This window comes from Megalopta genalis, chromosome 13 (assembly GCF_051020955.1).
Source record: "Megalopta genalis isolate 19385.01 chromosome 13, iyMegGena1_principal, whole genome shotgun sequence".
In the NCBI taxonomy this organism is placed as follows: domain Eukaryota; kingdom Metazoa; phylum Arthropoda; class Insecta; order Hymenoptera; family Halictidae; genus Megalopta; species Megalopta genalis.
Window position 1 is genome coordinate 5,597,459 of NC_135025.1, and position 15,143 is coordinate 5,612,601.

The following is a 15,143-nucleotide window of genomic DNA, read 5'->3' on the forward strand; positions in this document are numbered from 1 at the left end:
AATAATCAACAATATATATTCGACACAGAAACGATCCGCAAGACAGGAATAATCGTATCTCCTCTTCCCAAATAGTCCATTTTTATCTGCAAGCCGAAGGAAAATTAGAGGAAATTTATTGCATCGGTTTTACAAACGACACGGTTCTCGGCGGAAGCGTTGCGAAATTCTGATAATCGCAGGATCAACGCAAAGCGTCGAACGCGTAACAGGAGAAATTACTTTCGTCGCTCTTGTTTCAACGGCGCTCGGAAAGAGAAGCACCGGAAAGAGGGAGAGAAAGAAAGAGAGAGAGAAAGCAGGAGAGAGAGAGAAAGAGCGGGAGAGAGTAGGAGAGCGTAACGAACCGATCGAATTACTAAGAGTCGGAAACTGCTTAGGCTAATTTCATCCGAACGACCAGTTTTCTATTTCTCCGCTTACTTGCTGCGACGACGGTGCGTTGAACCACGCACCTAACCCAGACCCATATAGTCGCTTCAGGAAGTTCAGTCGACTGTGACACGTTCGAAACGAGGAAAGGGTGATCCGCGGCCGTTTCCTCGACTTCGTTTCAACCGGGGGCTGGAAGAAGCCAGTCCGATCGAATTTCATTCGGAGTCGCCTATCGGAGTCGTCTGTCGTCGTCCAATTTCCAATTTCGAACAGAATATTTCCAATTTTGCTATTTTCTTTTTATTTCCAATTTTTCGAATCTGCCGAGAACGCGAATCAGCTCGAATCTGATCGACCCGAGCGTAAAAACGAGACGCGACCATTGAAATCTCGCGGCGACCGGCCAGCCGGTGGATATAAGGTTGATCGATGAGACCGAGTTCCGAGTACTTGTCAGATATTCCAGCGAGCGCGACAACGCTAAGAGAACGAACGGACACGACGAACGACGTTCGCAATTGCCGTATTTATCGAGCACGTGATCCGAAGGGCGATCGAGCCGTTTCCAGGAGAGCGCGAGACGACGACAACGACTCCGGTTCCCGAGGAGATACAGTAATGTCTCTCTAATTGACGTCCAGATCGACCACACGAATAGACAATTTGGGAAGAGGAGATACGATTATTCGAGCCTCGCGATTCATTTTTATAGCCACGAATTGTCAACAACTATAAAAACGAGCTGCGACGGCTCGAATAATCGTATCTCCTCTTCCCAAAATTGTCCATTTTTCTGCGCAATCTGAGCGTCAGTAAGGGAGACATTACTGTATTATCTTGGCAAGAAAGTAATTTCGGTTTGCAGCAATAGATAGCGTTACGTTCGTCGTTCCTTTGTTAAAGTTATAATTTTCTTGGCTTCTGCTTTGGCAATTGACACGTTTAACCCTTTGCACTCGGAGCCATTTCAACTATAAATCTAAATTCATTCCTCCGACTTATGGTATTTCTATTTTATACGACAGAGTGCATTTTATGCGTATAAAATTCAGTCTTGCGACTCGTACAACAATTAGACTTTCAACAATTTTTTGTATCTAAGCTTTTATAATATAAAAATTATCTTGGAACGTGATGTAACAATTTTAGCGGTGTCGCGGATCATTTTCTATCATTTTCCACGACGCGGCAAGATCTACGGTAACGTCTCTCTAATCGACGCCCAGATCGTCCACAAAAATGGACAATTTGGGAAGAGGAGACACGATTATTCGATCCTCGCGGTTTATTGTTATAGTTACAAATTGTCCACAATTATAAAAACGAGCCGCAAGGCTCGAACAATCGTATCTCCTCTTCCCAAATCGTCCATTTTAGTGAACAATCGGAGCGTCAGTAAGGGAGACATTACTGTAGATCGCCGGACCGAGAACGAGCCGTTTATTATATATGCCGCATTGAAGCTAATGCCGGTTTATTTATTTCGGTCCGATCGTTGTTCGGCCGGGCGGTTTCCAACGATTTAAAACGCGCCGGCGAAACGTATCGCGCGCACTTTTGCCCGGGCGAAAGTTACGTTCACTCGTGCGCTTTTTATTCTACCGGCCCCGTGGAAAGGTGGAAAGAATAACAAATGATCCATCCGGTGGTCCGTTGTGATTGATGGTCCCGCGGTGCGCGCGGATCGAAGGGTTATCCGATCGCGATCGAGCGTCGAGAACCGCGGCAATTCGCGGGGATCGGCGTCGGTGGCCCAGTTCCTTTGATGCTTTCCGATTCCGATCCGAGCGCCGCTCGCTGCACCATTTTTCGGACCTAGTCCGATTGTATCTAGGGCAAGGGTATTGCTGCGGTTTCTCGACGAAGGAGAAAATGAGACCTTTTTTACGCCGATGAATCGACGACTGCTGTAATGTCTCCCTTATTGACGCTCGGATTGTCCGCTAAAATGGACGATTTGGGAAGAGGAGACGCGATTAGTCGAGCCTTGCAGCTTCACCTAAAAATAATATTATAATATTATAATATTATAATATAATAATATAGTAATATAATAATATAATATAATATAAAAAATAATATAATAATATAATATCATAATATGATTACATGTAGAACAATTTTTGATATTTCTGTTCGTTAAATTTGTTACTTTTCGAAGATGCTCTTTCTTGTGTCAGTTAATTATGTCTGTTCGTACAAGAATCTCATTTTTTATTTATATTATAGGAACGAGGGAATTTATTATTACTATTATTATTATTATTATTATTATTATTATTATTATTATTATTATTATTATTATTATTATTATTATTATTATTATTATTATTATTATTGTTATTATTATTATTATACGTTAGTATTATAAAATTGAACGGTAGTTGTAACATTTATTGCTGTATTGTCATTTATCATTTCTTATTTACGTTATAGAATCGAGTAAAATTATTATTATTATTATTATTATTATTATTATTATCATTATACGTTAGTATAATAAAATCGAAGGATAGTTGCAACATTTATTGCCGCATCGTCATCAATCGCTGTATTCTGAAATTACTGTATCTGGCCGCGGGCGTGACCGGACCGTGCCCGGACCGGGACCAGGTCCGCCGCCGGGCGTTTCAATTTCGGCCCTAAATCATTCCGAGTTGCGTAACATCTCGATCCGTGAGACGACGGGCCCCGGGTCGTCCAGTACGAGGTGAAATTTGTCAAGGAAAAAAGGGCCGCGCGCGCGCGCGCCCGCGTCACTTTCACCGGGCGTCTCGGACATAATTCGGCTCGGTGGAGCGACGCGCCGGCTCCGGCGCTCTCGAAATAACTCGAATCAATTTTTCGCGTGGACCACCACCTTAGCCGCTCCGCTCGTAGCATGCCGGTTTCCAAAAAAGGACGCAAAGCCGCCCGCCTCGTTAACCCACAATCCCGAAAGCCGGTCGCAACCTCTTTCCACCGGAGCGTCCGAGCATCCGCAAGTGGACCGCGCCAGTCTGCAGGTGCGAATTCGTCACCTCACCGCGTGCGGTTCGTTCGACGGTTATCAATGGAATCGCGGCGGAATCGATGGAATTCAAGACCGGCGCGACGATACCTCGCGCAAATGGCACACGCGGTACCGATTCCTCGGTGTTCGCCGATATAGGCGAGATTAACGGTAGAAGGTCGACGGAGAAAAAATCCGACGCGGCGTACGCAGATCTGGTTTTATCGCGCGCGATGGCATGGCTCTCGAAAGACGGGCATCCTCTCGAAGGAGTTACGTCAACGGGGTGCCGGCAAGCAGCCATTTATAGCGCAACGTTACGTGGGGCCGTGGACCCCGGGATCCGAATAAGGGTTAAAGGATGCGCGCCTTCCTCCCCTTTGTGTCTCCCGGCTCGTGCCTCCCCCGTCCTGTGCACCCTTGGACTGCCTTATTCGTCGCCCTTTCTTCGGTCGTTCTTCTTCGTATCTGTTCTCCTTCTCCTTTTCTTTGCTGCAGCCTCCATTTCTGGTGACATTGTTCTCCATTATTCTCTGTCTCTCTCTTTCTCTCGAGCTGATATCTTGTTCAGTCCTCTCTCTCTTTCATTCTCCCTCTCCTCTCTCTCTCTCTCTCTCTCTCTCTCTCTTGTAAGCTGAATTCTCTCTCTCTCTCTCTCTCTCTCTTGTAAGCTAAAGTCTCTCTCTCTCTCTCTCTCTCTCTCTCGTAAGCTAAAGTCTCTCTCTCTCTCTCTTTCTCTCTCTCTCTCGAGCTGATATTTTGTTCATTTCTCTCTCTCTTTCCCTCTCTTTCTCTCTCTTTATCTCTCGCTCTCATAAGCTGAAGTTTCGTTCATTTCTCTCTCTCTCTCTCGTAAGCTAAAGTCTCTCTCTCTCTCTCTCTCTCTCTCGAGCTGATATTTTGTTCATTTCTCTCTCTCTCTCTCTCTCTCTCTCTCTCTCATAAGCTGAAGTTTCGTTCATTTCTCTCTCTCTCTTGCGCGCGCGAGCGGATGCTGTCCATTTCTCTCTCTCTCTTTCTCTCTCGCGCACGATCTGATGTCTCGATCATTTCTCCTTCTCTCTTTCTCTCTCGCGCGCGAGCGGATGTCTCGTCGATTTCTCCTTCTCTCTCTCTCTCTCTCCGTCTGTTTCTCTCTGCGAGAGATCGGCGGCACGGCTCGGCGTCACGACGGGAAAAGGAGGACGCGGGGCGCCGCGCACTGGCGCCGCGGCGCCGGCCTGCTGCACGCATTTTTCCGCGTCGATCGGTGCCGCGGCACGAGGCTTTGGCCAGCTTTCTGGGAGAAGCTACGCGCTGGCACGTGACCGCGTGTCGATCGATTCGATTCCACTCGATTGAGCATCGTTTCGATAACAGGTTGTCGCGAGCAAGCGAGCGAGCGAGCGAGCGGCTCGCAGATTGGACGCGCTGCTGGTCCGCCGCTGCGACAGAACCGCATCGATCCATTAACCTGCCGATCCGTCGGCCGAATCCCGTCGTCCTTTATCGGCGGACCCATCTGGTCGAACCGAATCGACGATCGAGTTCATAATCGACTGCGATGAACCTTCCTGCCGCATCGTGGTCGATGATATATATATATAGAATATATACTCTCTCTCTCTCTCTCTCTCTAATAATATTTATAATATTAGTTAATAATATTTATAGTATTAACTATTAATATATATAATATAAACTAATAGTATATATTATATGACCTAATAATATATATATATAGTATAAACTAATAGTATATATTATATGACCTAATAATATATATAGTATAAACTAATATTTTTAATATTAGTTAATAATATTTATAGTATTAACTATTAATATATATAATATAAACTAATAATATATATTATATGAGCTAATAATATATATATAATATAAACTAATAATATTTATAATATTAGTTAATAACATTTATAGCATCAACTATTAATATATACAAAATAAACTAATAACATATAATATATAAACTAACAAAATTCCTCCAAAATTTCGTTTCGATTAAATTTCATATTCTAATCGCATCATTTCTTATCTAATCTTATTCTTATAACAACGTAAACACCTTCGCATAGAATCGACCAAAATATATCGGAAACCTCTCGATATGATGCCCACTGAAATTACAATTCAGCGAGCCGATGCTCGTTACTTTTTACGCTCGCGACGCGACGAGTATATTGGTTAAGAAATGTCAATTAAATCGCAGTGGTCGTTTTTCTTTTTTTGCCAGCGAAAACTCCTGCGGTACGCCAACAGGGCACGGTAATTGGCTCCGCTACCCCGCGTACGCGGCCCAAAGGGATCGCGGTGCCGCGATAACGGGTGCCGTTCCAGCCGCGATAGGCGTCCAACGTGGAAAGTATCTCGGCACGGTTTCTAAATAAAGCGTGTCGGGGGGCATTTTCACGCGAACGGAGCACATCGTGGCGTGCGTGCACGCCTCCGCCGTGAGCGCCGCTTAAACGACGCGAAATTATAGTTTCGCGTCGGGCCGGCCGCGCGGTGTTAAATAATTCTCGTAAATAACAGTAAACCGGCGCGAACGAGACGCTTTATTAGTCCCCGGGGAACTACCGGAGCCCCGTGCAACGTTTCACGCGCGGGGCCTGATTTCTTTTCTCCGTCCGTCGTCGTTCTGCGAAATCGAGCCGCATAAACGTCGTCCGTTACGTTGACGGAAAAGTTCGCCGATCGCCCTCGGGTCGTTCTCGGTCCCCAGAAACGCGCCAGAGCGACCGGGTCTGTTACTACTTGCATAACGAGGCCGTTTGCTTGGCGTCGTCGCCCGAAAAACGAAATGCGCGCATTTTCTTTGCCGCGACCGGGTTTTTAAAACGAGAACGGACGGCGAAAAATCTGGAACCTATAAATAAATGGTTGGCGCGCCACGAGCGTCTTTTGGGCCCACTAACATCAACCGCGACTACAATAGGAACGTTTGTCCGTTCACGAAGGCCCTGTTATCGCATCTGTTTATCGCCAAAATTATCTGAATATACAGGCTGTCCCAAAAATGTCTCGAAATTCGGAAATGGTGTTCCTCGGGTCATTTGAAGCAACTTTTTCCTTTACACGAATTTTCTCCGAGGCATCGTTCACGAGTTATTAACGAAAAACACTGACCAATGAGCGGTGGGCTCGGCTGGCGGGTGGCGGCCCAGCCAACGAGCGCGCGAAGCCCAGTTCCGCCCATTGGCTCGGCCGCCTCGCGCCAACCGAGCTCGCTCTCCGATTGGTCACTGTTTTTCGTTGATAACTCGTGAACGAAGCCGCGAATCGCATTTTTGCTAAGGAAAAAGTTGCTTCGAATGATCCGAGGGATCTCCGTTCATGGATTGCGAGACGTTTTTGGGACACCTCGGGCTATTTTATCGTAGGTTCTTACATGAGCGGTGGGGGTTTAGGATATCATAAGGTCGGAGTTTTGAAGATGACGTGGAAAGGCAAAGGTTCATGTATGATGCGGCAAGGACAGAGGCCGAGGATGAGGCAAAGTTGAGGATGAGTCAGGGATGAAATCATAGCTTGCAGAAGATTTCGGGATGTCCGATAAGAGGATAATGGAATTACGTTGGTTTACAATGATAAGTGATGCTCGCGGAATGACGTTGGTAGGCAATATAACATTCACAATATTAATTGATGTAACAATAATAGTGGTAACAACAATAATAATAATAATGATGATGACGATGATGATGATAATAATAATAATAATAATAACAGTAATAATAATAATAATAATGATAATAATTACAGTACTAATAGATAATAATAATTATTATTATTATAATATAATAATATATATATATATAATATAATATAATAATAATGATAATAATAATAATAATAATCGTAATAAGTAGAAGTCTAATTAGAATTAAAGCAATGGAGCAGGACGTAAAATGACAATGCCAGATTTGCATTATTGTGCACAATCTGAGCACGAATTGGGAAGAATTTACTAATTAATTACGCGATCGAACAGTCGACCGCGTTCGTTGCTTTGGCCACCCTTGTTTTAGAAGCGCTTATTAATAGAGAAAATCTCATCACGCTATATCTAGGCAGCGCGTAAATGCCTGCGGCACATCGTATCAGCCCATTGAACTCATAGTTCGGCCTGCTGATTTATACGTAGGAAAAAAAAGAAGAAAAAGAAAATCCTCGCCGCGATTCGATCGCGCTCCGAATGCATCGGCGCGGCGTAGGTATAATCCAGGGCAGACGCGATCTCTCCTGAGCGAGGATCCACACGGGCGTTCCCGAGTTCTCGAGATCCCAATCGGCCGTAACGGAGCTTGTCCCGGGCGTGTCACTGTTCCGGCGCCGAGGATGCGCCCGGTTCGGGGCCAGAATTCACCTGGAGGCGGGAACAGCCGTGAAAAGTCGGCTGTTTCACGGCGGATAGCGGAACGGGGCGGAATGGAGCGGCGGGAAGCTGGTTTCGAGCGTCTTTGACGGGGGCACTTGTGACTCGGCGAGAGTGGAAGAGAGAGAGAGAGAGAGAGAGAGAGAGAGAGAGAGAATAAGAAAGCGTGAGAGAGAGAGAGAATGAGAGAGCGCGAGAGAGAATAAGAGAGCGCGAGAGAGAGAATAAGAGAACGCGGGAGAGAGAATGAGAAAGCGCATGAGAGAGAGAGAATAAGAGAGCGTGGGAGAGAGAATGAGAGAGCCTGAGAGAGAGAATAAGAAAGAGCGCGAGAGAGAATAAAAGAGCGCGAGAGAGAATGAGAGCGTGCGAGAGAGTGAGAATAAAAGAGCGCGAGAAAGAGAACGAGAGAGCGGGAGAGAGAGAGAGAGGAGCGCGGGGGGCGTCTAGTTTCTTTTTCAAAGGAACGCTCTCCCGCTCGCATACCGTGCCAATTATTCCCTGCACGGAAGTTCCACGGCCTGGCCCGAGAGATTGATGCGAGTCGATGCACTCCGCGCGTGCATGTTTTATTCATACCTTTCACCGGGGCCCCCTCCCGCCCCTCCCGATAAGAAAATTATATTTAAACCGAGAGACCCGGCGCCCCGCGATGTCGCGACGAACGAGAAAATAAGCGAACCACCGTCCGTTTCGCCTGTTTCGTCTTCCCGCGTCGATCACGCGAATACAACCCCTGGCAAAAAGTGTTCGTCCACCTTTTCAAATGCGATAACCTGTTTCGAACTGGTCTAATTGACTTGAAACGTTTTTTTTTAAGTGTTAAAGGGTACAATGTCCAGGATACCTCTCCTTTTCTAATTCTGCTGTCACATAAAATTACAACAGAAGATAGAAAACACTTGTTTTCAAACTTTTTTTATTCGAACCTGTTACGGAAATTTAAAAACTACGTTTCGTAGACCTAGGTAATATAATTATATACATATTATTGTATAAGCGAGAAGTGAGCGGTTCCTGAGGTCATTCGAAGCAACTTTTTTCCTCAGCGAAAATGTTCTACGAGGCTTCGTTTACGAGTTATTAGCGAAAAACAATGACCAATCGCAGAACGAGCGCGGCCAGCGCTCCGCCCTTGCGGCCAATGCCGCGTCGCGCCGGACGTCTGACGACGCGGCAGCGGTTACGAGGGCGGGGCGTCAGGCGCACGCGATCTCTCATTGGTCACTGTTTTTCCTTAATAACTCGCAAACGAAGCCGCGGATCGCAATTTCGCAAAGGAAAAAGTTGCTTCAAATGACCTCAGGAACCCCTCATTTCTCGGAGTCTTCCTTTTCCTTCGATGCGCGAAAACTACGGGGCCTCAAGGTCCCTGGATTCGGGAACGAACGCCGTACGAATGGGTCAACAGGATGCGCTTTCGAGACCGATTCACAGAAATGCACTTTCGTGGAGATATAATCGCCGGTGGAAGCGTGCCGCGCGCTCGCAATTACTAATTATTTCTTCGGAACACGTGTTAGCGTGGGCCTGCACGCGCGGGACGCGACGTGGATGCATCTTGCGCGCATTCTTACGCTGATGGGAGCCGCCGATGGGCGCGCTATGCCATCATTCCGCCGCGAGAAAGTCTTGCGGATTGGGAGCAGAGTTCGCCGGGAACCGATTTATTTGGACAATGGTTTTTCCGGATAGCTATATGACCCAGCAGCGGTCGATGTGACCCGAGAAGACGGCCCAATTCGAATTTCGAGAAGTTTGCATGATTCAGAAAATAGTAAAACGTATGGGAAACCAACCTATTTGTCTTTCTTTTTTTTTTTTTAAAGAACTCCGACAGCAGTGACGTGCCTTGAAAGTTTAAAGATTCTCTGAATCTGCTTTCGTTCCGAGTTACTCTTGTGAAAGCACCTTTCGTTTGCTATCGATTTTTCAATGTTCCATGAAAATTCAAAATTTAACATTTCATTTGTTTCACCGACGCTTTATTGTTCATCGTTTTCTTTCCATTTGTGCATTTGTGTCTATCCATTTACTAATTCATTTATATTATTTATTAAATCCGCAGTCAGCTGATCGCTCGTGAATTAAACATCGCACTTGAACATCCGCGCCGATTTCTAGGGAGCAAAGTCGAAATTTCGTCGATCAGTCGACGAAGAGTCGATTAGGAGCGCGCTCGGAGTCCCGTTAGAGTTTTTCCGACGAAAGCATCGCCGAGAGTGCACGCCGTGTTCCGGTGATGCACGAGCGTTGTCTGCCGGTGGTGCTTAAGGTTGCACGTCCGTAGGGCTCCGAGAAGGACGCCGCTCTTTTTCCTCTGTGTCTCGAATTCCTCGGCGGTGAGCGGGCACACCGTGGCTCGGAGAGCCCGAGAGAGGCCCGAGAGAGGCCCGCAGGCCCGAGGAACAAAAACCGGAGAAAAAAGAACCGACTGATCGGCCACCGCTGCAGCTAGAGCACCGTAGTGAGTCACTCTCGGTGACTGGCTCGTTGTAATTCATTGCGATGATTGAACCCCCCCTTCTCCCCCGCCATCGGCCGCCGAGTACGGCTTCATTCACATCGGTGGAACGATGACCCTGGACCGCGGCGGCGTTCCTCTTGGAACCCTCGAGCCGCTAACGGGACCCCAGCGAGTCCCTCGGATCGTCAGCGTTTACAGTAAATTCTCCCTAATTGTCCTTCGGTTCGTAAACAAAAGTGGACAATTCGGGAAGAGCGGATACGATCGTTCGAGCCTTGCGTCTCGTTTTTATGGCCGTTGATTCGTGATTGGGCCACGAAGTTTGAACAATCGTATCTCCTTCTCCCAAATTATCCATTTTTTTGGGGGGTAAGTTGATGGTCGGTTAGGGAGAATTTACTGTAATTAGTGGAGCATCGCACACTAATTCACGCAGATATACATTATATTGTGATATACGTATTATTTTATGTATGTAATATTATTTAACATTACATTACATTACATTTTACAGTGCATTACATTACATTTTACAGTGCATTACATTACATTTTACAGTACGTTACATTACATTTTACATTACACTACATTACATTACATTTTATAGTACATTACATTACATTTTACATTACATTACATTACACTACATTACATTACATTTTATAGTACATTACATTACATTTTACATTACATTACATTACATTACATTTTACATTACATTATATTACATTTTACATTACATTACATTACATTTTACATTACATTATATTACATTTTACATTACATTACATTACATTTTACATTACATTATATTACATTTTACATTACATTACATTACATACGAAGTGTGAATAATATTATAGTATCAAATTCTCTCCAATTGTTGCCACAATTGGAGAGAATTTACTATATTTCGCGTGTATACATATATCTCGCATCAGGTCGCGCCGAATCGATTCTCCGGATCGTCTCGAAGCCGCTCGGGCTCGTTTTAATCGGATCGAGCGTCGTGGATTGGCGACGTCTCCGGCAAATTGCACGATAATCGTAACCGGAGCCAGGCCGTTCCTCGGCGACATCCTCTCCGTCGCGATTTGTTAACCTTGTTACGTGGTCGGCTCGCGTCCCGCGTGCCTCTCGTTTTATGCAACTGCGTTACGCCCGTGGAATGGTTGAACAGGACCGATAAACAACAGGATTCGGCCACGGAGCGGCCGGCAGTTCCTTCGCGAGCGGTCGAGAAAGAACGCCACGAAATTCCGTGATCTGCGGCCTGCCTCGACGATCGGCTTGCCAAATTCTGCATAGAGATTTACGCAAATCCGCCGCAATTGCGTAACGGGTCGCCTCCGTTACGGTTCTACGCGGCTCGGCGGCTGGCTCTCTGCATCGCGTTCCCGGCTCGCCGTAATTTCGAGTAATCCTAAACGACTTTACGTAAGCGCCACCGGCAATTCTATTCAACCGCGGAAAATTCACGTTAATTTCCATAGAGGTACGTTTCCTTTATTCGTAGCTCGATGCGCGGCCAACTTTAGCAAGCGATCGTGTTCTCGCTTTTTTTCCGCGCGTCCAGTCGCCGATGTTTTACAATCCTCGGGTCTCCGCTGCGGTTTGCATCGCTCCACGGAACTTCCAACGACGCTCGGGTCGCTAAAAATTTTTTTCGTTTCTACGGGAACGAAGGATTTCTGGTTCCGCGTTTCGATTTTCTATAAATTGTTCTCCGAGCGTCGGGGCGAAGAGAATTTCGGTGAATATTTATTTATAGAATTCGTTGTATTTATAATTGTCTGGAAATTGGAATTTGATCACGATGATTATTCAATTTTTTGAATATTAAACGCATCGGCAACTTCGATCGATAATTTTCTAGAATTGGAAAATCTCAATACTGATAATAATTATTGACTATAATTGATAATAATAATTTGGATTAAGTCCTTTACGAACAATTTAGGAAGAGGAGGCTCGAATCATCGTATATAATTATTATTTTATTAATATTATTATATAATATAATGTTAATATATTATAATATTATATATATTATATATATATTATAATTAATATTATATAATATTATTATATATATTATATATATATATATATATATATATATATATATATATATTATAATTAATATTATATAATATTATTATATATATTATATTATTATTATTTTATTAATATTGTATTAATATATATTTATATGTACTTTATTAACATTATACTAATATTGATATTATATTGGCATATATTTATTAATATATGTTTCAATAGTGTTATATTAAAATATATATATATCTATTAATATTACAATTAACATATATTTATATCAATACACATTTCATTAATATTCCATCAACGCATATTCATATTTACACGTACTTTATTAATATCATATTAACACATATATCATTAACATCGCATCAGTAATTATACATTAATACCCGCGCAATATCCGACCGTCGATCAGCGAGAATTTACGGTGCACAGAGAATCGGTGCCGGAAGAAAGGCGATCGCCGCCGATGCCGCGGCGGACGAGGCATTCCGGAATCTCGCGTAGGATGACACACCACGCGGCTTTATCTCCGGGCTGCTCCGGATTCGTCGCCGTCGGACCGATTGTGAGGGTCGCTTAAAGCCGAGCGCCGTTCGTCGGCATTCGGTTCCGTCTATCCGAGTGTGTGCCACTGCTCGCTCCGTTCCCATCTTCGCCTCTCTCCCCAGTGTCTACCTGTTGCTCGAGCAGCGAAGGCTACGCGGTCTCTACCTGGTTCTCTCGGCCTCTCCGGCTTGCCCGCGAGCGACCGTTTTCCTCCTCGGTCTCGTCGATCGCTCTGAAATAGAGCGACCGAGAGAAAGAGAGAATCGTTTCGAAGCCGCGGACAGACAGAAGACGTCGCGACTCGTCGTCGTCGCGCGCGCGGTTCGGCAGCGATCGGGTTCCCGCGGGATCTTTTCCGCGAAAACGTCGGCCGTCGGGCGGCCCAGTGATCGTGACGGATGTGATCATTGAGCCTCGTTGCTCCAATCAATCGGTCCCTCGTAGGACGAGGCGACGTCAGTGTTCGTCGTGGGACCGAGCCGGCCAGGGCGGTGCATGTGCAACGCGTCGCGGACGTTGCGGCCGTGCGACGAGGCGCCGGTGAGTGTCTTTTCTTTTGTCTCGCTTTTTGGTTTCTTCCACCCCGTCGGCTCCGTCGACGTCGGGGCGGTCCGAAGTGTCGCGAGTCGATCGCGGCACGCGTCGACGTCGCAGAAGTTCGCGTCGCGGTCGAAGGTCGAGCGAGAACCATTTCGGCGAGAACCGTCGACGGCGGCCCGTCAGCCGCGCCGTCGACGGATCGAACAGTCTCGAAAGCAGTGGATCGTGGATCGTGACCAACCGGCGAACGATCGTCGAAGGCGGCGGCGCGACGATCCGCAGCGACGGAAAACGGGACGTCGCGCGCGCGCGCGCGCTCGTCGCACCGACGCGACGGAATGATTCACTCGAATAGTTGCCGCGTAATCGGTCTTTAATGGGAAGACCGTGATTACCGCGCTTCCTACGATCGCGGCTGTCGATGCCCGTCTCGAATCGAACCGTTTCCGTTCGTAGAATAATCCATTTTTCGTCGCCCCGACGAAAGGGCCGATCAGTCTTTCTCGCCGTCGCGGGACGGTATTCTTGCGGTAATCAACGGGGTTTATTTAGCGACGATCTAATTAACGATTCGGGATCGGTCGCTCGCTTCGCGGAAACGCGTCGTTATCTCTCGCCGAGGTTGTTCGCGTGTTCGTTGTTCACCTTGTTCGACGGCCGCCAAATCGAGTCGCGTTATCGTCGACGGGACACGCGGATCTACGGCGGATCGCGGGACTCGATCGCGGATTATTCCCGCGGAACCGTCGCGGACGGAGCCGATCGCCGCGAATGAATCGCGGCGAGAAAAGATCTGCTCGATCGGACGACGCGTTTTCGTTCGTGTCACATCTCTCGGAAGCAGCGGTCGAATTGGTACCGCGAACGGCAATCGCGAGCGCATAAATAAAAAGACGTCGATTAAAAGATATCTTGCCGCGGACGTCGCCGGGGTCCGCCGCCTTTGTTTACGTAAGGTAAATAATTGAATTGTGCGTCGTCGACGAAGTCTGCGAATGGTTGCGCAATTGTGAACGTTCCGTCGATGGAATCGATGGGCTGCGACAGTGAGATTAATCGACAATTATATATAATGTATAGTGTATATTATGCATTAATGTAATATATAGTGTATATTATAAATTAATATAATAGATAGTGCATATATTATACATTAATATAATATATAGTGTATATTATAAATTAATATAATATATAGTGCATATATTATATATTAATAAAATAGATAGTGCATATTATATATTAATAAAATATATAGTGTATATTATAAATTAATATAATATATAGTGTATATATTATAAATTAATATAATAGATAGTGCATATTATATATTAATAAAATATATAGTGTATATTATAAAAATTAATATAATATATAGTGTATATTATATAAATTAATATAATAGATAGTGCATATTATATATTAATAAAATATATAGTGTATATTATAAAAATTAATATAATATATAGTGTATATTATATAAATTAATATAATAGCTAGTGCATATTATATATTAATAAAATATATAATGTATATTATATATTAATATAATAGATAGTGCATATTATATATTAATAAAATATATAGCGCATATTATATATTAATATAATATATTTGTATACTCGACGCTGAATTAACGGAAAATGTGAAACAGTTCTTCCACGGTTTTTCCATTTTATACGACCTATAGTGCGTTCTCTGCGTGTGAAATTGAATATCCTGCAACAGTTACGCTTTCAATAGTTTTTCAAACATAAAGGAATTCGATCGATAGAATTATT

The 15,143-nt window shown here is 44.8% G+C and overlaps 1 protein-coding gene across 4 annotated transcripts in view; it reads left to right on the forward strand.

Annotated features, from left to right (window-relative positions):
- The window catches only part of GEFmeso (Guanine nucleotide exchange factor in mesoderm), a 74,014-nt gene that overhangs the window by 36,375 nt on the left and 22,496 nt on the right, over positions 1 to 15,143 (forward strand). The window contains exon 1 of one of the 4 annotated variants that reach the window (XM_033476835.2): positions 12,633 to 13,362. The exons of the other annotated variants lie outside the window; for them this stretch is intronic. The gene's annotated coding sequence lies outside the window, so the exon portion shown is untranslated. Of the gene's footprint in view, positions 1 to 12,632; positions 13,363 to 15,143 lie in introns of those variants that run through there. 4 annotated transcript variants of the gene reach the window in all.